Source organism: Salmo trutta, unplaced genomic scaffold (assembly GCF_901001165.1).
Source record: "Salmo trutta unplaced genomic scaffold, fSalTru1.1, whole genome shotgun sequence".
NCBI classification, from domain to species: Eukaryota; Metazoa; Chordata; class Actinopteri; order Salmoniformes; family Salmonidae; genus Salmo; species Salmo trutta.
This window is the reverse complement of record NW_021822911.1, coordinates 2,125,224-2,149,063: the sequence shown is the minus strand read 5'-3', so window position 1 is coordinate 2,149,063 and position 23,840 is coordinate 2,125,224. Positions and strand designations below refer to the sequence as shown.

The window sequence follows — 23,840 nt, the reverse complement described above, 5'->3', positions numbered from 1 at the left end:
CAACAGATGTGCATTGAAGTATAGATTGAACTTGTATTTATAACACTTGGATAATGAGCTTTTCAATAAAGCGTTTCACATTCTCTACTGGTTGAAATGAAGTGTAATGTGATGAAATACTCCACCTATCCTGTGTTTACCAGATCAATGCAGATGAAGGACATTAGATGTTGAGATGAACCAGTGTTAGAGTATTTACATGATGCATAGGAAGTGTAGTGTACTGTTTTTTAACATTATATTTCTGTATATATGAATTAACTAGTTAAATCCTGTTTCTAGTCTATTAGTTACAATGTGTAACCATTGATGTCCCAGGACCAAGATTGGTAAACATTGTTGAAGTGTATAATTGTAATACATACATGCAGACACAGGGTCATTCAAAGACTGGAATTTGATACTCCTGGTATTGGATATGACTGAAAGAATATCTCAAAGACATTCATACCTAAACTGCACCTTTATTTGCCAAGGTAGAGTACATGATCAGTGAATATATTAAATGTACAGGCTACAATGTGGGGATCTCATGCATGGTAATAACTACATGTATATACGACTTGCATCCTTGGCACAACATGATATTATATTCTACTCAGTCCATAGGCTTCATTAATGTCATTCAGGCTGTTTTGAAGTTGATACAACTGGCTATGATAGCTGAGGTTCATAGGTTCTGAACTAATATGTATACCAAACGTTTGGGTTCATACACAGATCGGCTAGATAGCTAGCTACACATCCATAGGCATACAGGTATTATAATCATCCACTGCACAATAAGCAAGAACATAGCTAGCTACCTTATTTCATCTATCTGCATGGCAAATATCAGCAAGGCAAGCTAACACAATTGTACATTCAATTTGCAGTAAATTCTTCAGCTAGCTAGATTCTATACATCCACTGTTTCACAAAACGACAGCCTGGTTTGCTGGTTGTTTCAGGAGTCCCTAAAACAACCAGAATTACAATTTCATACTCATGTCACAACACCCATAAAGCTAGTCAGCTAGCTGGCTAATGTTAGCTAGTCAGCTAGCTGGTTAATGTTAGCTAGTCAGCTAGCTGGTTAATGTTAGCTAGCTGGCTATTGTTAGCTAGTCAGTTAGTTGGTTAATGTTAGCTAGTCAGCTAGCTAGTTAATGTTAGCTAGTCAGCTAGCTGGCTAATGTTAGCTAGTCAGCTAGTTGGTTAATGTTAGCTAGTCAGCTAGCTTGCTAAATCGCGATTTGCGTAAATGAACTTTACGATTAAAAAAAGCATAATCGTTTGTCTCTACATTAACTAACATTCCTGTCAACTGTACATGTTTCTGCATGATTCGTTATGACGTTATAATCCCTTACATTTGCTTCCATCCTAGTATATCTGTCCGCCATCTTTGATCCGGTTCAGTTCTGTGTAGGGGTACCCCTCTCTCCTAGTATTTCTGTCCGCTGTAATAAATATATCGCATAAGCTGGTCTATTGCGCAACACTTATCTGCTGATACAAAAGACACATTCTGTGTTGAACGGATACTAGCTATACACGCACACCCAGAAACAGATGGCCGACTTAGACCTTACACAGCACTGATAAAACAGGAAATGCCCTGATCACAGGGGCCAGCGGCCAGTCTCGCAATAACATCTTGTGACTACAGAGACACACAGACAATGACTCAGCACAAAACACACACGTACACACACACACACAAACCCATCCCTGAGGGCTGGGTTAGAGGAACAGAGAACACACTCATGGACCAATGGGGAGTCGACACCGACCCGAGACCGGATCAACCCTCCACTCAACGACCAGTCAGGAGGACGAATCTACAAGACTCAACCTACGTCATAGCATTACAATCATGTTGTATAAAACAGATGCACACTATGTTTTGGGGCTCTCTTCTGCTAGTTCCCTAAGAGCTAAACGAACGAGTCCGTGCACGCTTTGCCAAATATCTTTGTCTCTTAATAAAACTGCCTTACTATAATTGAATCCACCCTGTCCAGCATCTTGACTTGGTCTCCTTCTCAAGTAACTGATCATCAACAAAACTTGGTAGCAGAGGATGGTTTCATACTTCTGAATTCGGTCCATAAATGGTTGATGTGAGAGGAGACAAGTCCAGGACAATCTCGTGAGGACGGGTGACCTGTCCGCAGGAGCCATCGGCGATTCTACTTGCCCCGGGAAACTGATCAACGAGCTCGACTAAAAAAAGGTAGGCAGAGCCTGTTAAAACAAAATCTGCATATTATATTATAGTCTTTATCCAAATTTTGATCAGTAGTACTGGGCGTGAGTATGAATTGTTGTTAAATTGTATGTAAATTGTGTTAACAAATGTTAAGGCTGAATACAAAGATATTTGACTGAATAGAGAGCCTGTGTGGCGATCCTGTGTGGATCTGTGAGCCTGTGTGGCGATCCTGTGTGGGTCTGTGAGCCTGTGTGGCGATCCTGTGTGGATCTGTGAGCCTGTGTGGCGATCCTGTGTGGGTCGAAGTCTGTGTGACTCCCCGTGTAGACTGTGAGCCTGTGTGGCACGTCATTGATAGAATATATCCGTTAACTTGGGAGGGCTACTGGAGTGGCAACCAGATGAGACCACCCATGTACATGTGGAGGAATTAAAGTAAATATAACTCATTGTAACTATATAACCCTGATGACTGCATGATTTGGGGGTTCGTTCCATGAGACCTCCAATACCAAGGTGATATTTAAACAATTTGAGGGCCGCCGTGCTGTTGGGGTTGTGGGGAACAAACAAAATATAACCACATAACACTTTGTTTACGAGGGTGGGACACCAGAGATAAGTCGGTGTCCGCGCCGTGAATACATCGCTGGTCTTTACCAGCGACGGGCTAAGTATACAAAGATAGAGAGACACTTATACAGATAATAAGATGGCAACTACTCCACCAACCAAGCTCAAATTTAGTGAATATTTGGAACAAAAAATACAGGATAGAGCTGGGGGAAAGGAACAGTATAAAGCAATTGGTGGGAGAGATTCGGGATTGTACACAAATTTGGGTCGGTGTGCAGGCCCCAATCTCAGGGCCTCGTGGAACGCGTCAATCAATCCCTTAAGGCTAAAATAGCTAAGGTATGTGCAGGATCGAAGTTGACTTGGGTGGAAGCCCTGCCCCTGGTGTTGATGGCTATGAGAGCCTCTCCAGGTGCAGGCACCCATCTCTCTCCTCATGAGATAATGACTGGTAGAGTCATGCCTGGTCCACCAAGGGAGGGAGGTCATATGCCCGCCCTTGATGTACAACAAATTGCAATGTCTGACTATGTGAGAAAACTGACGGAACTGTCTGCAGCTCTCTCCACACAGATCCGCAAGGTCCAAGAGGGGGAGCTGTCGGGAGATTCGCCACCACTGAAGGTAAAAGTTGGGGACTGGGTGAGGGTCAAAGTCCACAAGAGAAAGTGGCTAGAACCCAGGTGGACTGGACCGTACGAAGTGAAGGAAGTTACTTCACACTCTGTCCAGGTCAAAGGTAAATCAGGCGCGCCTTGGCACCACCTTACACACTGCACTCCGGCCCCAACCCCTTCCAGAACTTTGACTGAAACCAGGGCCGATTTGCGCGCCCTAAAATTCGATTCCAACCACTGAAACCTTAGTTGGGGAAAATGGGACCACAGCTCCCGTTTCCACGACCTAAGGCGCCACGCCCAGGGTCGGGTTATCTCCCTCCCTGGGAGAGGCTGGGGATATCAGCTCCCCTGTTTGTTATTTTCATAATCATTGCCGGAGTATCCTTAGGAACTCTCACTGGTGGGGATTTGAACATTGCATGGAAAAATATTAAGTTAGTAAAGTGAATTGCAGGTGGAGTTAATTTTATTTTTACAAGGACGGTGCACATTAAACACAGTTGTGTATAATGGCAGGGTATCCTTAGCAAACAGAATGGGCCGGTTTGCAGACAAACTGAAGGGGTTTAAGGTTTTAAGCAATCTTGGGTTAAATTAGTCAAGTAGTATGTTAAAGTAGGGGAGTTTAATAGGTTTGAAGTACAGTATTGTATCCAAGGGTAGCGCATGTTCAATTAAGTTTAAAACTAATGATTGGGGGGAGTATAATGGAATTATAAAGTATTTTTAGGTTTATTTGTAGTTAACGTTTGGGTTTCTGAATCGGTGTAGTATGAGGAAATGCTGACCAAGTGGTTATTTTATGGAAAAAGGAGCGCTTAACTGTCTTTGGGAAAAATACCTAGGGACTGGATATCTTAAAGGGGTACACACATGGCATTTTGAAGTTTTGGTTTCTGAGTTTTAATTAAGCACGTGAAATTCCTCTCATAGGGATTGTTCTGGGAAATTGAGATACAAAATGTAGATAAAGTTCTTAGCCTTCATTTGTCTAAATGTAGTAAGAAACACGGTTCTGAAAGGGTGGTAGGACTTTTTAACCCCTCTGGTGACTTTTCCTTTTGTGGTCTGATCAGCCGCAATGAAAAGCCATTTGGATGGTGAATTTAAGGTCATTTGTGATACTGACTTTAAGGAAATTTGTAGAACTGGTAATTATGATGGAATTAAAGTTCTTACACACAATTGGATAATTTGAACCAATGAGAATGACGACAAGGGTACAATAATTTTTCTTTGTGGAGTAGTTCAGATTAGTCATTTTGATCTGATTATGTTATGTGAATATAGTTTGATAATTAGGGGTACTTTTTATTTTTAAGATAAAAGTGACACAGAAGAATTAGATAACGGTTAGTGAGTGGAGACCAGCATAGTTAAATTATAAACAGGTGAGGACAGAAATAACACTGGGAGAGTCAGAAAAGACATAAGAATAGAAGATAGAAGGATAATTTTTTGTAGAATGTCCATTCCAACATTTGGAAATGGACTTATTGAACTATTCCGAATTGAGGGGAAGAAGGGGTGTTTAACAATAACAGATAAGTATAGCAAATGGGTAGAAGCATTCCCAACCTACTTGGTGGACATGATTATGGTAGCTAAAATATTAAGTCAAGATATTATCCCTAGAGTTGGTTTACTAAGAGCCATCTCTTTAAATGATGGATGACAGTTTAGCTAATCAGGTAGAGCCTATAGAATGCCAGAGTTAGGGAGAATAGAAATACCAGAACAGGTAGACATATAAGTTAAAGATATACTAGCAGAGCACATGAGAAGACTGTTAACCAAACCCGTATGTCCAAGATTTTGTGTCCAACAGGTGAATTGCAGGAGAAGGTGATTCACTCAATCCAACTAGGAGACTGGGTGTGGATCCAGTCCCTGAGGAGAAAAAACTGGAAGCAGTCCCGTTGGGAAGGCCCATACCAGGTGCTATTAAACCATTGCCTTTGCCAGTAGGAAAGCTGAGAGAGTCACATGGGTCCACGTTACCCACTGCAAGAAGGTATGTACACATATGAGCACTGATGATCACACACAGAGTTAGGAGAAGAACCGAGAACCAATAAGGTCCGGGGGTTACCTCCTTAACGAAGATTTCCTATCCCGACCGTTCATCACTGTGTGTGCTCCTAGAGGTGTGAGTATGGGGTGGTACCTAGCAGATCGACTAAGGGCAGGAGAGGGTTGACGGTTTTTGGGAAGAGTAGAGGCTCTGAGCTGCATCATAATCTAATCTTTCTGATACATTCAGATCCAACACCTTCGGGTACTAATCATACGATACCGTTGTCATTGAGAAGAAGTAGAAGATAAACTATATAATACACTGATGAGTGACGTACAGAATAAGGAATCAAAGAAGATCAAGATGTAGAATTTTAGGTGAGCATTAAACAATTCCTTGGGGAAGCAGACAACTGTACAGGAATTGGGGTTGGCCAGATTGAAGTACTCAGCCAACCCACCTCGGTTCACCTGGATTCCTGATGAGCACCAGTGTTATAGATACAAGAATGGCACCGAGAATTGAGATGATTTTAACGGCTGGAAAGGTAATCGTTAATGTGACTGACTTAGGTTTGAAAGCACAGGAGAAAATGTGTAACCTCATAGCACCTATGGCTGATGAAGGGTGGGCTAGTACCAGCAAAGGACGCATACGACAAGAATTACCACAAAGGGTGGTTAGGAACTTGCGCCCTGGGGTTATTGGTCCAACCAGTTTGAATTAGTGATAAGAGACCAGTTATAGGAGGCTAAAGTAGGTACAGGAGGAGTTTTGATAAGGATGGGAATGGCTTTGTCTAGATGGATGCTATTGGCATCCTCAGGGAGGTTCCAGATGAATACAAAGTTATGAATCAAATATGTGAAGGCTTTAACACTACATTATGTTGGTAGTTGACAATAAATAATAATGTGGATTGAATTAATGACATCTTTTATAATCAACAGAGATTCATGAATGAAACCGGGGATGCAGTAAAGAGGTTCTCTGACCAATTTTCCGCCACCTCCCTCATGACCTGGTAAAATAGACTAACTCTCGATAGGTTACGGGCAAAGAGGATGGTGTAGGTAGAATGATTAGGTTCATTGCTGTACGTACATTTTTGATAACACAGCTCATGTTTGGGAAATGGAAAAGTGTTGCAAGAACTGTATTATGGGCTGCTTTAACCTGTATGAGTGTGTTTGGGTTGTGTGGTTGTTGTTTGGTCCCGTGTGCAAGAGGTTTAATAACCAGAACTTTAGAGAGATGATAACGGAGCAGATGGTGAGCTACGGACCGAGTGAAAGTTCAGATCAATGAGACGACAAGTACCTACCGCCGAGCAAGCCTGTTCCCCTTTTTCTTTGTCACGTCTTGCAGACGTGAAGAGGGGGATTTGTAATAAAGATAATCTAACGTTTTACCTAATGATATATAAGGAGGGCATTTGCACAACATGCTTCACAACAGCACACAACAAAATTCCAGAGACATATTGAGCAACCAACTGATACCAATCACGACCACACCCAGAGACAGATGGCTGACTTAAGCACTCACACAAAAATGTCAAGACATGAAAGCGCCCTAGCCACACGAACTGACCACTGGTGTAAAAAACAACATTCCATGAATATCGTAACCAACCAGACACGAATTAGCAGAAAAACACACTTAGGGGTGTTGGACTCCGAGGACAAAGGACACTGCCCAGGGCCAATGGGAAGTCGACACCACCTGGAGAATGGACCGTCCCTCCACTCATCGACCAGTCAGGAGAGCGGACCTACTAGACTCAACCTACGTCAACACACTGTTATTTCATTGTATAAATTGGATGCACACCATGTTTCGGCTCTCTCTTCCGCTAGTTCCCTATGAGCTAAACGAAGGAGTCCGTGCACGCTTTGCCAAATATCTTTGTCTCATAATAAAATGCCTTACTATAATTGAATCCACCCGGTCCAGCGTCCTGACTTGGTCTCCTTCTCAAGTAACTGATCATCAACACGTGTCAAAGTGCACTGTTTCCGCCCGGTTTCGAACCGAGGACCTTTCGCGTGTAAAGCGAACGTGATAACCACTACACTACAGAAACCGCTGCTCGATCTTTCTGCAAGTGGTAAACCGAATTTTACCGATATTCATGGCACGTATTCGAATTTCCAAAATAAGGCATTAATGAATTTCTCTGTTACCACTGTGATACTTCTTGAATGTGTCAATGAGCGTTGTCGCCGCCCGGTTTCGAACCGAGGACCTTTCGCGTGTAAAGCAAACGTGATAACCACTACACTACAGAAACTGCTACTTAATTTTCCTGCAAGGAGTAAACCGAATTTTAACGATATTCATGGCACGTATTCAAATTTCCAAAATAATGAATTTCTCTGTTACCACTATGGTACTTCTTGAATGTGTAAATGAGCGTTGTCCCCACCCGGCTTCGAACCGTGGACTTTTCGCGTGTGAAGCAAACGTGATAACCACTACACTACAGAAACTGCTGCTACATTTAGCTACAAGGAGTAAACCGAATTTTACAGATATTCATGGCACGTATTCGAATTTCCAAAATACAGAATTTATGAAAATAACTTTTCTCTGTTAAAAGTACAGTACCTACTGCACGTGACAAGGAGCACTGTTTCTGCCCGGTTTCAAACCGAGGACCTTTCGCGTGTAAAGCAAACGTGATAACCACTACACTACAGAAACTGCTTCTACAATTAGCTACAAGGAGTAAACCGAATTTTACCGATATTCATGGGACGTATTAAAATTTCCAAAATAAGGCATTAACGAATTTCTCTGTTACCACTATGATACTTCTTGAATGTGTCAATGAGCGTTGTTTCCGCCCGGTTTCGAACCAAGGACTTTTCTGATGTGAAGCAAACGTGATAACAACTACACTACAGAAACTGCTGCTAGATTTAGCTACAAGGAGTAAACCGAATTTTACAGATATTCATGGCACGTATTCGAATTTCCAAAATACAGAATTTACGAAATTAACTATTCTCTGTTTAAAGTATAGTACCTACTGCACGTGTTAAAGAGCACTGTTTCCACCCGTTTTTCAAACCGAGGACATTTCGCGTGTAAAGCGAACGTGATAAACACTAGACTACAGAAACTGCTTCTTGATTTTTCTGCAAGAAGTAAACCGAATTTTACAGATATTCATGGCACGTATTCGAATTTCCAAAATAAGGCATTTATGAAAATAACGATTCTCTGTTTAAAGTACATTACCTACTGCATGTGTCAAAGAGCACTGTTTCTGCCCGGTTTCAAACCGAGGACCTTTCTCGTGTAAAGCAAATATGATATCCACTACAGTACAGAAACTGCTGGTACAATTAGCTGCAAGGAGTAAACCGAATTTTAAAGATATTCATGGCAGGTATTCGAATTTCCATAATAAGGAATTATTGAAATTCTCTGTAACCACTAAGATACTCCTTGAATTTGTCAATGAGCGTTGTTTCCGCCTGGTTTCGAACCAGGGACCTTTCGCGTGTGAAGCTAACGTGATAACCACTACACTACAGAAACTGCTGCTACATTATGCTACAAGGAGTAAACAGAATTTTACAGATATTCATGGCACGCGTTCTAATTTCCAAAATAAGGTATTTATGAAAATAACAATTCTCTGTTAAAAGTACAGTGCCTACTGCACGTGTCAAAGAGCACTGTTTCCGTGCGGTTTCGAACCGAGGACCTTTCGCGTGTTAAGCGAACGTGATAACCACTACACTACAGAAACTGCTGCTACAGTTTGCTACAAGGAGTAAACCGAATTTTACTGATATTCATGGCACGTGTTCAAATTTCCAAAATTAGGTATTTATGAAAATAACTATTCTCTGTTAAAAGTAAAGTACATACTGCACGTGTTAAAGAGCACTGTTTCTGCCTGGTTTCGATCTGAGGACCTTTCGCTTGTTAAGCAAACGTGATAACCACTACACTACAGAAACTGCTGCTACAATTATCTGCAAGGAGTAAACCAAATTTTACAGATATTCATGGCACGTATTCGAATTTCCAAAATACAGAATTTATGAAAATAACTTTTCTCTGTTAAAAGTACGTGTCAAAGAGCACTGTTTCCACCCGGTATCGAACCGAGGACCTTTCGCGTGTTAAGCAAACGTGAAAACCACTACACCACAGAAACTAGTACTACAATTAGCTGCAAGGAGTAAACCGAATTTTAAAGATATTCATGGCAGGTATTCGAATTTCCAAAACAAGGCACTAATGAAATTCTCTGTTACCATTACGGTACTTCTTGAATTTGTCAATGAGCGTTGTTTCCGCTTGGTTTTGAACCAGGGACCTTTCGCGTGTGAAGCATACGTGATAACTACTACACTACAGAAACTGCTGCTACAATTATTGCAAGGAGTTAACCGAATTTTACTGATATTCATGGCACGTGTTCAAATTTCCAAAATAAGGTATTTATGAAAATAACTATTCTCTGTTAAAAGTATAGTACCTACTGCACGTGTTAAAGAGCACTGTTTCCGCCCGGTTTCGAACCGAGAACATTTCGCGTATAAAGCGAACGTGATAACCACTAGACTACAGAAACTGCCGCTTGATTTTTCTGCAAGAAGTAAACCGAATTTTACAGATATTCATGTCACGTATTCGAATTTCCAAAATAAGGCATTTATGAAAATAATTATTCTCTGTTTAAAGTACAGTACCCACTGCATGTGTCAAAGAGCACTGTTTCTGCCCGGTTTCAAACCGAGGATCTTTTGCGTGTAAAGCGAATGTGATAACCTCTACAGTACAGAAACTGCTGGTACAATTAGCTGGAAGGAGTAAACCGAATTTTAAAGATATTCATGGCAGGTATTCGAATTTCCAAAATAAGGCACTAATGAAATTCTCTGTTACCATTACGGTACTTCTTGAAGTTGTCAATGAGCGTTGTTTCCGCCTGGTTTCGTACCAGGGACCTTTTGCTTGTGAAGCAAATGTGATAACCACTACACTACAGAAACTGCTGCTACATTTTGCTACAAGGAGTAAACCGAATTTTACCGATACTCATGGCACGTATTCTAATTTCCAAAATTAGGCATAAACGAATTTCTCTGTTACCACTATGATACTTCTTGAATGTGTCATTGAGCGTCGTTTCCGACCGGTTTCGAACCCAGGACCTTTCGCGTGTTAAGCGAACATGATAACCACTACACTACAGAAACTGCTGCTACAGTTTGCTACAAGGAGTAAACCGAATTTTACAGATATTCATGGCACGTATTCAAATTTCCAAAATACACAATTTATGAAAATAAGTATTCTCTGTTAAAAGTACAGTGCCTACTGCACGTGACAAAGAGCACTGTTTCCACCCGGTTTCGAACACGAGGACCTTTCGCGTGTTAAGCAAACGTGATTACCACTACACTTCAGAAACTGCTGCTACATTTTGCTACAAGGAGTAAACCGAATTTTACAGATATTCATGGCACGTATTCGAATTTCCAAAAATAAGGAATTAATGAAATTCTCTGTTACCGCTATAGTACTTGTTGAATGTGTCAATGAGCATTGTTTCCGCCCGGTTTCGAACGAGGGACCTTTCGCGTGTTAAGCAAACTTGATAACCACTACACTACAGAAACTACTGCTACAATTATCTGCAAGGAGTAAACCGAATTTTACAGATATTCATGGCACGTATTCGAATTTCCAAAATACAGAATTTATGAAAATAACTTTTCTCTGTTAAAAGTACAGTACCTACTGCACGTGTCAAATAGCACTGTTTCCACCCGGTTTCTAACCGAGGACCTTTTGCGTGTAAAGCGAACGTGATAACCACTACACTACAGAAACTGCTGCTTGATTTTTCTGCAAGGAGTAAACCGAATTTTACAGATATTCATGGCACGTATTCGAATTTCCAAAATAAGGCATTAATGAAAATCTCTGTTACCGCTATAGTACTTCTTGAATGTGTCAATGAGCGTTGTTTCCGCCCGGTTTCGAAACAGGGACCTTTCGCGTGTGAAGCAAACATGATAACCACTACACTACAGAAACTGCTGCTACAATTATCTTGCAAGGAGTAAACCAAATTTTACTGATATACATGGCACTTGTTCAAATTTCCAAAATTAGGTATTTATGAAAATAACTATTCTCTGTTAAAAGTAAAGTACCTACTGCACGTGTTAAAGAGCACTGTTTCCGCCCGGTTTCGATCCGAGGACCTTTCGCGTGTTAAGCGAACGTGATAACCACTACACTACAGAAACTGCTGCTACATTTAGCTACGAGGAGGAAACCGAATTTTACTGATATTCATGGCACGTATTCGAATTTCCAAAATACGGCATCAATGAAAATCTCTGTTACCGCTATAGTACTTCTTGAATTTGTCAATGAGCGTTGTTTCCGCCCGGTTTCGAACCAGGGACCTTTCGCGTGTGAAGCAAACGTGATAACGACTACACTACAGAAACTGCTGCTACAATTAGCTGCAAGGAGTAAACCGAATTTTACTGATATTCATGGCACGTGTTCAAATTTCCAAAATTAGGTATTTATGAAAATATCTATTCTCTGTTAAAAGTAAAGTACCTACTGCACGTGTCAAAGAGCACTGTTTCCGCCCGGTTTCGATCCGAGGACCTTTTGCGTGTTAAGCAAACGTGATAACCACTACACTACAGAAACTGCTTCTACAATGAGCTACAAGGAGTAAACCGAATTTTACCGATATTCATGGCACGTAATCAAATTTCCAAAATAAGGCATTAACGAATTTCTCTGTTACCACTATGATACTTCTTGAATGTGTCAATGAGCGTTGTTTCTGCCCGGTTTCGAACCAAGGACTTTTCGGATGTGAAGCAAACGTGATAACAACTACACTACAGAAACTGCTGCTACATTTAGCTACAAGGAGTAAACCGAATTTTACAGATATTCATGGCACGTATTCGAAATTCCAAAATATGGCATTTATGAAAATAATTATTCTCTGTTTAAAGTACAGTACCTACTGCATGTGTCAAAGACCACTGTTTCTGCCCGGTTTCAATCCGAGGACCTTTCGCGTGTAAAGCGAATGTGATAACCACTACAGTACAGAAACTGCTGGTACAATTAGCTGCAAGGAGTAAACTGAATTTTAAAGATATTCATGGCAGTTATTCGAATTTCCAAAATAAGGCACTAATGAAATTCTCTGTTACTGCTATAGTACTTCTTGAATGTGTCAATGAGCGTTGTTTCCGACCGGTTTCGAACCAAAGACTTTTCGCATGTGAAGCAAACGTGATAACCACTACACTACAGAAACTGCTGCTACATTTATCTACAAGGAGTAAACCGAATTTTACAGATATTCATGGCACGTATTCGAATTTCCAAAATACAGAATTTATGAAAATAACTATTCTCTGTTAAAAGTAAAGTACCTTATTGGACGTATCAAAGAGCACTGTTTCCACCCGGTTTCGAACCGAGGACCTTTCGCGTGTTAAGCAAACATGATAACCACTACACTACAGAAACTGCTGCTTGATTTTTCTGCAAGGAGTAAACCGAATTTTACAGATATTCATGGCACGTATTCGAATTTCCAAAATAAGGCATTAATGAAATTCTCTGTAACCACTATAGTACTTCTTGAATGTGTCCATGAGCGTTATTTCCACCAGGTTTTGAACCAGGGACCTTTCGCGTGTGAAGCAAACATGATAACCACTACACTACAGAAACTGCTGCTACAATTATCTTGCAAGGAGTAAACCGAATTTTACTGATATACATGGCACGTGTTCAAATTTCCAAAATTAGGTATTTATGAAAATAACTATTCTCTGTTAAAAGTAAAGTACCTACTGCACGTGTTAAAGAGCACTGTTTCCGCCCGGTTTCGATCCGAGGACCTTTCGCGTGTTAAGCGAACGTGATAACCACTACACTACAGAAACTGCTGCTACATTTAGCTACGAGGAGGAAACCGAATTTTACTGATATTCATGGCACGTATTCGAATTTCCAAAATACGGCATCAATGAAAATCTCTGTTACCGCTATAGTACTTCTTGAATTTGTCAATGAGCGTTGTTTCCGCCCGGTTTCGAACCAGGGACCTTTCGCGTGTGAAGCAAACGTGATAACGACTACACTACAGAAACTGCTGCTACAATTAGCTGCAAGGAGTAAACCGAATTTTACTGATATTCATGGCACGTGTTCAAATTTCCAAAATTAGGTATTTATGAAAATATCTATTCTCTGTTAAAAGTAAAGTACCTACTGCACGTGTCAAAGAGCACTGTTTCCGCCCGGTTTCGATCCGAGGACCTTTTGCGTGTTAAGCAAACGTGATAACCACTACACTACAGAAACTGCTTCTACAATGAGCTACAAGGAGTAAACCGAATTTTACCGATATTCATGGCACGTAATCAAATTTCCAAAATAAGGCATTAACGAATTTCTCTGTTACCACTATGATACTTCTTGAATGTGTCAATGAGCGTTGTTTCTGCCCGGTTTCGAACCAAGGACTTTTCGGATGTGAAGCAAACGTGATAACAACTACACTACAGAAACTGCTGCTACATTTAGCTACAAGGAGTAAACCGAATTTTACAGATATTCATGGCACGTATTCGAAATTCCAAAATATGGCATTTATGAAAATAATTATTCTCTGTTTAAAGTACAGTACCTACTGCATGTGTCAAAGACCACTGTTTCTGCCCGGTTTCAATCCGAGGACCTTTCGCGTGTAAAGCGAATGTGATAACCACTACAGTACAGAAACTGCTGGTACAATTAGCTGCAAGGAGTAAACTGAATTTTAAAGATATTCATGGCAGTTATTCGAATTTCCAAAATAAGGCACTAATGAAATTCTCTGTTACTGCTATAGTACTTCTTGAATGTGTCAATGAGCGTTGTTTCCGACCGGTTTCGAACCAAAGACTTTTCGCATGTGAAGCAAACGTGATAACCACTACACTACAGAAACTGCTGCTACATTTATCTACAAGGAGTAAACCGAATTTTACAGATATTCATGGCACGTATTCGAATTTCCAAAATACAGAATTTATGAAAATAACTATTCTCTGTTAAAAGTAAAGTACCTTATTGGACGTATCAAAGAGCACTGTTTCCACCCGGTTTCGAACCGAGGACCTTTCGCGTGTTAAGCAAACATGATAACCACTACACTACAGAAACTGCTGCTTGATTTTTCTGCAAGGAGTAAACCGAATTTTACAGATATTCATGGCACGTATTCGAATTTCCAAAATAAGGCATTAATGAAATTCTCTGTAACCACTATAGTACTTCTTGAATGTGTCCATGAGCGTTATTTCCACCAGGTTTTGAACCAGGGACCTTTCGCGTGTGAAGCAAACATGATAACCACTACACTACAGAAACTGCTGCTACAATTATCTTGCAAGGAGTAAACCGAATTTTACTGATATACATGGCACGTGTTCAAATTTCCAAAATTAGGTATTTATGAAAATAACTATTCTCTGTTAAAAGTAAAGTACCTACTGCACGTGTTAAAGAGGACTGTTTCGATCCGAGGACCTTTCGCGTGTTAAGCGAACGTGATAACCACTACACTACAGAAACTGCTTCTACAATTAGCTGCAAGGAGTAAACCGAATTTTACAGATATACATGGCACGTATTCGAATTTCCAAAATAAGGCATTAATTAAATTCTCTGTTACCGCTATAGTACTTCTTGAATGTGTCAATGAGGTTGGTTTCCACCCGGTTTCGAACCAGGGACCTTTCGTGTGTGAAGGAAACATGATAACCACTACACTATAGAAACTGCTTCTACAATTAGCTGCAAGGAGTAAACCGAATTTTACAGATATTCATGGCACGTATTCGAATTTCCAAAATACTGCTGCTTGATTTTTCTGCAAGGAGTAAACCGAATTTTACAGATATTCATGGCACATATTCGAATTTCAAAAATACAGAATTTATGAAAATAACTATTCTCTGTTAAAAGTACAGTACCTTATTGGACGTGTCAATGAGCGTTGTTTCCGCCTGGTTTCGAACCGGGGACCTTTCGCGTGTGAAGCGAACGTGATAACCACTACACTACAGAAACTGCTGCTTGATTTTTCTGCAAGGAGTAAACCGAATTTTACAGATATTCATGGCACATATTCGAATTTCAAAAATACAGAATTTATGAAAATAACTATTCTCTGTTAAAAGTACAGTACCTTATTGGACGTGTCAAAGAGCACTGTTTCCACCCGGTTTCGAATCGAGGACCTTTTTCGCGTGTTAAGCAAACGCGATAACCACTACACTACAGAAACTGCTGCTTGATTTTTCTGCAAGGAGTAAACCGAATTTTACAGATATTCATGGCACGTATTCGAATTTCCAAAATAAGACATTAATGAAATTCTCTGTTACCGCTATAGTACTTCTTGAATGTGTCAATGAGCATTGTTTCCACTGGTTTTGAACCAGGGACCTTTCATGTGTGAAGCGAACGTGATAAACACTACACTACATAAACTGCTGTTACAATTATCTGCAAGGAGTAAACCGAATTTTACAGATATTCATGGCACGTATTCGAATTTCAAAAATACAGAATTTATGAAAATAACTTTTCTCTATTAAAAGTACAGTACCTAACGCACGTGTCAAATAGCGCTGTTTCCACCCGGTTTCGAACCGAGGACCTTTAGCGTGTAAAGCGAACGTGATAACCACTACACTACAGAAACTGCTGCTTGATTTTTCTGCAAGGAGTAAACCGAATTTTACAGATATTCATGGCACGTATTCGAATTTCCAAAATAAGGCATTAATGAAATTCTCTGTAACCGCTATAGTACTTCTTGAATGTGTCCATGAGCGTTGTTTCCGCCCGGTTTTGAACCAGGGACCTTTCGCGTGTGAAGCAAACATGATAACCACTACACTACAGAAACTGCTGCTACAATTATCTTGCAAGGAGTAAACCGAATTTTACTGATATACATGGCACGTGTTCAAATTTCCAAAATTAGGTATTTATGAAAAGAACTATTCTCTGTTAAAAGTAAAGTACCTACTGCACGTGTTAAAGAGCACTGTTTCCGCCCGGTTTCGATCCGAGGACCTTTCGCGTGTTAAGCAAACATGATAACCACTACACTACAGAAACTGCTGCTTGATTTTTCTGCAAGGAGTAAACCGAATTTTACAGATATTCATGGCACGTATTCGAATTTCCAAAATAAGGCATTAATGAAATTCTCTGTTACCGCTATAGTACTTCTTGAATGTGTCAATGAGCATTGTTTCCGCCCGGTTTCGAACCAGGGACCTTTCGCGTGTTAAGCGAACATGATAACCACTACACTACATAAACTGCTGTTACAATTATCTGCAAGGAGTAAACCGAATTTTACAGATATTCATGGCACGTATTCGAATTTCAAAAATACAGAATTTATGAAAATAACTTTTCTCTATTAAAAGTACAGTACCTACCGCACGTGTCAAATAGCGCTGTTTCCACCCGGTTTCGAACCGAGGACCTTTAGCGTGTAAAGCGAACGTGATAACCACTACACTACAGAAACTGCTGCTTAATTTTTCTGCAAGGAGTAAACCGAATTTTACAGATATTCATGGCACGTATTCGAATTTCCAAAATAAGGCATTAATGAAATTCTCTGTAACCGCTATAGTACTTCTTGAATGTGTCCATGAGCGTTGTTTCCGCCCGGTTTTGAACCAGGGACCTTTCGCGTGTGAAGCAAACATGATAACCACTACACTACAGAAACTGCTGCTACAATTATCTTGCAAGGAGTAAACCGAATTTTACTGATATACATGGCACGTGTTCAAATTTCCAAAATTAGGTATTTATGAAAAGAACTATTCTCTGTTAAAAGTAAAGTACCTACTGCACGTGTTAAAGAGCACTGTTTCCGCCCGGTTTCGATCCGAGGACCTTTCGCGTGTTAAGCTAACGTGATAACCACTACACTACAGAAACTGCTTCTACAATTAGCTGCAAGGAGTAAACCGAATTTTACAGATATACATGGCACGTATTCGAATTTCCAAAATAAGGCATTAATTAAATTCTCTGTTACCGCTATAGTACTTCTTGAATGTGTCAATGAGGTTGGTTTCCACCCGGTTTCGAACCAGGGACCTTTCGTGTGTGAAGGAAACATGATAACCACTACACTATAGAAACTGCTTCTACAATTAGCTGCAAGGAGTAAACCGAATTTTACCGATATTCATGGCACGTATTCAAATTTCCAAAATAAGGCATTAACGGATTTCTCTGCTACCACTATGATACTTCTTGAATGTGTCAATGAGCGTTGTTTCCGCCCGGTTTCGAACCAAGGACTTTTCGGATGTGAAGCAAACGTGATAACAACTACACTACAGAAACTGCTGCTACATTTAGCTACAAGGAGTAATCCGAATTTTACAGATATTCATGGCACGTATTCGAATTTCCAAAATACTGCTGCTTGATTTTTCTGCAAGGAGTAAACCGAATTTTACAGATATTCATGGCACATATTCGAATTTCAAAAATACAGAATTTATGAAAATAACTATTCTCTGTTAAAAGTACAGTACCTTATTGGACGTGTCAATGAGCGTTGTTTCCGCCTGGTTTCGAACCGGGGACCTTTCGCGTGTGAAGCGAACGTGATAACCACTACACTACAGAAACTGCTGCTTGATTTTTCTGCAAGGAGTAAACCGAATTTTACAGATATTCATGGCACATATTCGAATTTCAAAAATACAGAATTTATGAAAATAACTATTCTCTGTTAAAAGTACAGTACCTTATTGGACGTGTCAAAGAGCACTGTTTCCACCCGGTTTCGAATCGAGGACCTTTTTCGCGTGTTAAGCAAACGCGATAACCACTACACTACAGAAACTGCTGCTTGATTTTTCTGCAAGGAGTAAACCGAATTTTACAGATATTCATGGCACGTATTCGAATTTCCAAAATAAGACATTAATGAAATTCTCTGTTACCGCTATAGTACTTCTTGAATGTGTCAATGAGCATTGTTTCCACTGGTTTTGAACCAGGGACCTTTCATGTGTGAAGCGAACGTGATAAACACTACACCATAGAAACTACTGCTACAATTAGCTGCAAGGAGTAAACCGAATTTTAAAGATATTCATGGAACGTATTCGAATTTCCAAAGTAAGGGATTCATGAACTTCTCTGTGGTACTAATTGAATGTGTCAATGAGCGTTGTTTCCGCCTGGTTTCGAACCGGGTACCTTTCGCGTGTGAAGCGAACGTGATTTTTTTTTTTTTTTTTTTTTTTTTTTTTTTTTTTTTTTTTTTTTATTTTTTATCAAAAATGTTTGTTTACAATATTTACAGTACAATCTACTGTTTACAGTACAATCCACAGAGAACAATACAGAAGACACTAGACTAACAGAAGCTGGTGAACAATTCACCCCCTATCAAATTCAAGGGACCCAATGAAAAACAAAGTAAATATCAAAACAGTGCTTTCAAAAATTGTAAGTGATACCTCCACTCTCCTCTCGTGAAATTAACCCACTCCCTTCAACAAAAGATTCATCAAAATGTTCCATCCCATAATTAAACAACATATCTATGTGTTTACTGAACAGTGCTATAAAGATACTCCACACCTGAACCCTCTTTCTGTCAAAAGAAACATAATTCCTCCTACAAAAAATAGCATACCTCACAAAACTCAAAACCATATTCAACAAACACACATTAACACCCTCACATTTACCAGACACTCCAAATAACAAAAGTTCCTCCCACGCATACTTTTTCACGAAATCTCCCCCCCAGTTTCTACATAACATTTCCTTAACTTTACAAAAAAAATATTTTAAATCCTCACATTCTATAAACAAATGCATTAGAGTTTCCGGGAAACGTCCACATACATCGCATTCTCTTTCTATCTCACCATTAATTTGCTTTAACACCACCTTTGTAAATATTCTATTATGTCTTAATTTGAAATCATTATTTTCACACTCCTTACTATTATATTTTACATTTAAATTTTCCCATATCTTTTTTTCATCTAATTCCGGAAAAACTACTTTCCAAAATTTCTCAGCAGCCGGCCTTCTACACACTTTTCCTACCATTATTCTATACAATCTTTTCACTGGTATACTAGATAAATGTACTTTCTTCTTACTGCTACCAATGAACAAATTAGGAAATACAAATAAATCTTCTCTTTCAACTTCACTATTTATTAAATCAACCCATTCTCTTGGTATACTATTCTTTATCTTGTTATACATATTATTCACTGTTCCCCTTCCCACCTCTTCATCCCATTCATTGATTATGTCAAAAATAGCTTCCCCAGGTAAAAACCCTGGAATTACCTCATATGTATAATCTTTTATTTGCCGTAGACCTGCACTCATAAATACTTTATTATACAAAACTTTTTCTTTGTTCTTGATTTTCTCATTCAGAAATATAGGTTGATTCATAATCAGGTCAATATGTCCACATTCATAATATACATTTGGCAACAACTCTGCCCATGCATTTAGCACCTCTTTATAAAAATCTGGTACCTTTTCAAACATTGCCCTTTTAAGCCCCATCAATAAACCATTATCCTCACAACCACCACTCTCCTCTAAGTAGACTTTAAAGAAGTGTTTCCAGCCATAATCTTCACTGTCATACAAATATTTCTTTACTGTTTTTATCCTAATAGCTTTTCTTTTGACATCTAAATCTACAAGTTTTAAACCTCCATCCACATAGTCAGCAATCAATGTTTTCTGAGCTATTCTCACTCCTTTACCATCCCATATAAAATTTGACACCACATTATTCAATTCATTTAGGACCCACTCCGGCATGTCCAGGACTCCCAAAACATACACAAATTTGGATAATACCAAAGCATTTGCAACAATTACTTTCCCTTGTAACTTAAGTTTTCTATTTTTCCAGAAATTCAACGTTAGCTTGACTTTATTAAGGATCCCAGTCCAAGTTATATCTTTTGCCTCTTTCTCCTTTACACCAATGTTTACTCCCAGCACTTTAATAAAATCCTTTGCGCTCTTGAATGGAATCTCACACCCTTTTACATTGATATCCCCAACAAACATTATTTCAGTCTTCTCTATATTAACTTTAGCACCCGATGCCTTGCCATATATATCTATGATTTCCATAATGCTTCCAATACTTTCTATATCCTTCACAGTACAAGTAGTGTCATCAGCGTACTGATGTACAACACTGACACCACCACCTGGGATTCCAACACCCCTTACTTCTTTATTACTATTTATCAATGTAGCTAACGGTTCTGTAGAAACACTGTACAGCAGAGCTGACAAAGGACAGCCCTGCCTTACTGACCTCTCCACAGGGAAAGTATCTGTTAACACTCCGTTACATTTCACACAACTTTTAGCCCCACTATACAACAGGTTGATCCAAGATACAAACTTTGGCCCAAACCCAAACCTCTCCATAGTTTGTAATAAAAAGCTGTGCTCCACTCTATCAAAAGCTTTGTTAAAATCCAAACTTAAAACTATACCACCTTCATTTTTCATTTGATTAACAACATCCCTAATTGTACAAATTACATCTGCAATATCTCTTCCAGGTATGCCGTAGGCTTGTGTTGATTCAATAATACTCCCAATCACCTTTTTCATCCTATTCGCTAACACTTTAGTCAGTATCTTATAGTCCGAATTTAGAAGGCTAATAGGCCTATAATTTTCTAACTTTAATCTACTGCCCCTATTTTTGAATAAGATCGTTAACATTCCAGTTGACATAGACTCAGGGATTTCCTTATTCTCTTCCATATAATGAAACACCCTCACTAAAATGGGTGCCAAAATATCTACAAAGACTTTATAGAACTCATTTGTTAAACCGTCCAAACCCGGACTTTTATTACCTTGCGTGCTAACAATTGCTTCCTTGATTTCCATAATCGAAATCTCTTCATCACACATCATTCTCTCTGCCTGCGATACTTTGGCACTAATTGTATCCAACACTTTTACAACACACACTTTCTCTACATCATTCTTTTTGTAAAGATTTCTGTAAAAGTTTTCAACTGTCTCTAAGATCCCAACAAAATCGTTTACCTTTACACCTCTTTCATCTTCCAACTCTACAATGTAACTCTTAGTTTGTTTTCTTTTTTCCAGACCCAAAAAAAAGGATGTACATTTCTCTCCCTCCAAAGCGTACTGTGCCCTGCTCCTAACAATAGCACCCAAACATTTCTTTTTTTCATAACTACCCAGCTCTGCATGGATTTTCGAATAATTCACAACATCATAGTCTGGATCCGTATCAGCCTTTTCAAGTTCATGCAACATCCTATTCCTAAGCATTATTTCTTTCTGCTTATCTAACCGGTTATGATTTTTTGCGTACCTAATACTCCTATTTTTTACTTTTGCTTTCACTTCCTCCCACCATAAACACACATTCTCTTTTAACAGTACATTAGACATTTCATCATTAATACATTCAACAATTTCATTTCTATATTCTTCTTCCTTTAACAGACTGGCATTTAAACACCATACACCTCCCCCTCTCCTCTCCACACCAAAACCCATTTCAAATGACATTACTGCATGATCACTATATGCTGTAAAGGTATATGACACCTTCTTAACATTCTGCACCAATTCTTGTTTTGCTAGACATAAATCAATTCTGCTTTGTTTTAATTCCTTTAGAACCACCTGCCTTCTAGAGAATACTCTTCTGTTTGGATTTTCAGCCCTCCATATATCTACTAGATTCTCCTCATTCATAAGTTTCCATAATGCATTTCTAGAAGAGTCATATCTGAATTTAGCACAACTAGAGGCATCCATTCTACTACACCTCACATTAAAATCTCCTATCAGTATACAGTTTTCTGAGCACAGTGTTTTTAATTTGTGAAACATTTCTCTCCTTTCAGATTCAATATTTGAAGCATAAACATTAATTAAACGAAAAACTACATTTTGAACTTCAAATTCAATCACAATAAGTCTACCATCATTGTCAGCATATATTTGTTTTACATTCTGCACCACATCATTTTTTATCAAAATAGCCACACCACATGTTTTATCTCCTCCATGACTACAAAAAATTAAATCAGACCATTTACTCTTAATCTCCTGCATTTTGGATTCTGTCCAATTGGTCTCTTGAAAACACAACATGTCTGCCTTAACAGACACTAATACCTGCTCAAATTTTCTCATGTTTCTCAAACTGTTACCGTTTAGGGATGCGACTGTAATCATTATTAATGTTTGCAGAAGTATAATCAGAGTCAAACAAGTCCTTTCAAATCCTACTTTTTCTTTTTTCCAAATCCCATCATCTCCCTGGTTTTCGACAATGACCTCTTATTTTTTACAAACAACTGAAGATCCTCACCATCTATTTCATCATCCGTCTCTTTATTTGGATTTTTGGGGGGAGCGGCTGTGAAGCCTTTTGAAAAGTGCGCTTTAACAGTGCCCGTGACTTCAGTGGACCCAACCCACTCTTTGGTGTAATTCTCACACAGGCTTAAAGCTGGCTCAGGCACCTGAGAAGCACCTTGCACCATCTCCACCTGTGTATGTATTTCACCCATCATGTGCTGCTGTTCCACCTTGTCAGCAGCAGAGACTAAAACCCCGTCTCGTGCTTTGCCATAAGACATTACAGGCTCTTCAAGCTTATCTGCCATTGTCTCTGGAGTCACACTCTCCATGTCACTCTCATCCTCTCTCTCCATCGGCACACTCCCCTCCCCTTCCTCAGACGTGAGGTCCATTGTTTGCAAAAGTAAGTGATCTTCTCCCTTATTACAGCTACATCTAACTTTGGGTCTGTCACACATTTTGCACACATTTCCTATGTTCCGACATTCTCTGGCATAATGCCCTTGTTCACTACATTTGTGGCATGTGAATTCCGGACATTCCTTTAGTATGTGCCCCGGCTGAATACATAATCTACATACCTTCACTTGATTGTCGTGGATTACACGAAAATATTCAAATCCCTCGACAGTGTTAAATTTAGTAGAATATGGCAAGGATTGCACATTGTCTGTAAACTTTACCTTGCAAAATCTCGTCCCATCTACAATGTCCGTTCCTGGCCACATCCTCCTCTTGATTGGCGTGGTCGCCTTCACATTCCAGCCTTTTAGTTTCTCTTCTATCTCCTCATCCGTAATGTATGCGGGCAAGTTCAAAAAGGACACCACCAGCTCATCGTTCCCTAATTCTTTAGCCATGATTTGACAGTTCTTTATCTTTAGCCCGTCTATTAGTCTTTCTTTTCCATTTACATGAGACATTGTTATTTCAT

At 39.4% G+C, this 23,840-nt stretch overlaps 14 non-coding genes across 14 annotated transcripts; all 14 read right to left on the bottom strand.

Moving 5' to 3' along the window:
* Positions 1–7,423: 7,423 nt before the first annotated feature.
* On the bottom strand, positions 7,424–7,496 carry trnav-uac (transfer RNA valine (anticodon UAC)). Its single transcript has one exon. It is a non-coding gene; the product is annotated as a tRNA-Val (tRNA).
* Positions 7,497–8,043: 547 nt separating this feature from the next.
* On the bottom strand, positions 8,044–8,116 carry trnav-uac (transfer RNA valine (anticodon UAC)). Its single transcript has one exon. It is a non-coding gene; the product is annotated as a tRNA-Val (tRNA).
* A 770-nt stretch (positions 8,117–8,886) lies between these two features.
* Positions 8,887–8,959, bottom strand: trnav-cac (transfer RNA valine (anticodon CAC)). Its single transcript has one exon. It is a non-coding gene; the product is annotated as a tRNA-Val (tRNA).
* Positions 8,960–9,100: 141 nt separating this feature from the next.
* Positions 9,101–9,173, bottom strand: trnav-aac (transfer RNA valine (anticodon AAC)). Its single transcript has one exon. It is a non-coding gene; the product is annotated as a tRNA-Val (tRNA).
* Positions 9,174–9,934: 761 nt separating this feature from the next.
* On the bottom strand, positions 9,935–10,007 carry trnai-uau (transfer RNA isoleucine (anticodon UAU)). Its single transcript has one exon. It is a non-coding gene; the product is annotated as a tRNA-Ile (tRNA).
* A 1,614-nt stretch (positions 10,008–11,621) lies between these two features.
* Positions 11,622–11,694, bottom strand: trnav-aac (transfer RNA valine (anticodon AAC)). Its single transcript has one exon. It is a non-coding gene; the product is annotated as a tRNA-Val (tRNA).
* A 348-nt stretch (positions 11,695–12,042) lies between these two features.
* trnav-aac (transfer RNA valine (anticodon AAC)) lies at positions 12,043–12,115 on the bottom strand. Its single transcript has one exon. It is a non-coding gene; the product is annotated as a tRNA-Val (tRNA).
* A 1,192-nt stretch (positions 12,116–13,307) lies between these two features.
* On the bottom strand, positions 13,308–13,380 carry trnav-aac (transfer RNA valine (anticodon AAC)). Its single transcript has one exon. It is a non-coding gene; the product is annotated as a tRNA-Val (tRNA).
* A 348-nt stretch (positions 13,381–13,728) lies between these two features.
* Positions 13,729–13,801, bottom strand: trnav-aac (transfer RNA valine (anticodon AAC)). The gene has a single exon. It is a non-coding gene; the product is annotated as a tRNA-Val (tRNA).
* A 1,679-nt stretch (positions 13,802–15,480) lies between these two features.
* trnav-cac (transfer RNA valine (anticodon CAC)) lies at positions 15,481–15,553 on the bottom strand. The gene has a single exon. It is a non-coding gene; the product is annotated as a tRNA-Val (tRNA).
* Positions 15,554–16,117: 564 nt separating this feature from the next.
* Positions 16,118–16,190, bottom strand: trnav-uac (transfer RNA valine (anticodon UAC)). The gene has a single exon. It is a non-coding gene; the product is annotated as a tRNA-Val (tRNA).
* A 556-nt stretch (positions 16,191–16,746) lies between these two features.
* Positions 16,747–16,819, bottom strand: trnav-aac (transfer RNA valine (anticodon AAC)). The gene has a single exon. It is a non-coding gene; the product is annotated as a tRNA-Val (tRNA).
* Positions 16,820–16,960: 141 nt separating this feature from the next.
* On the bottom strand, positions 16,961–17,033 carry trnav-uac (transfer RNA valine (anticodon UAC)). Its single transcript has one exon. It is a non-coding gene; the product is annotated as a tRNA-Val (tRNA).
* Positions 17,034–18,087: 1,054 nt separating this feature from the next.
* On the bottom strand, positions 18,088–18,160 carry trnav-cac (transfer RNA valine (anticodon CAC)). The gene has a single exon. It is a non-coding gene; the product is annotated as a tRNA-Val (tRNA).
* Positions 18,161–23,840: the final 5,680 nt, after the last annotated feature.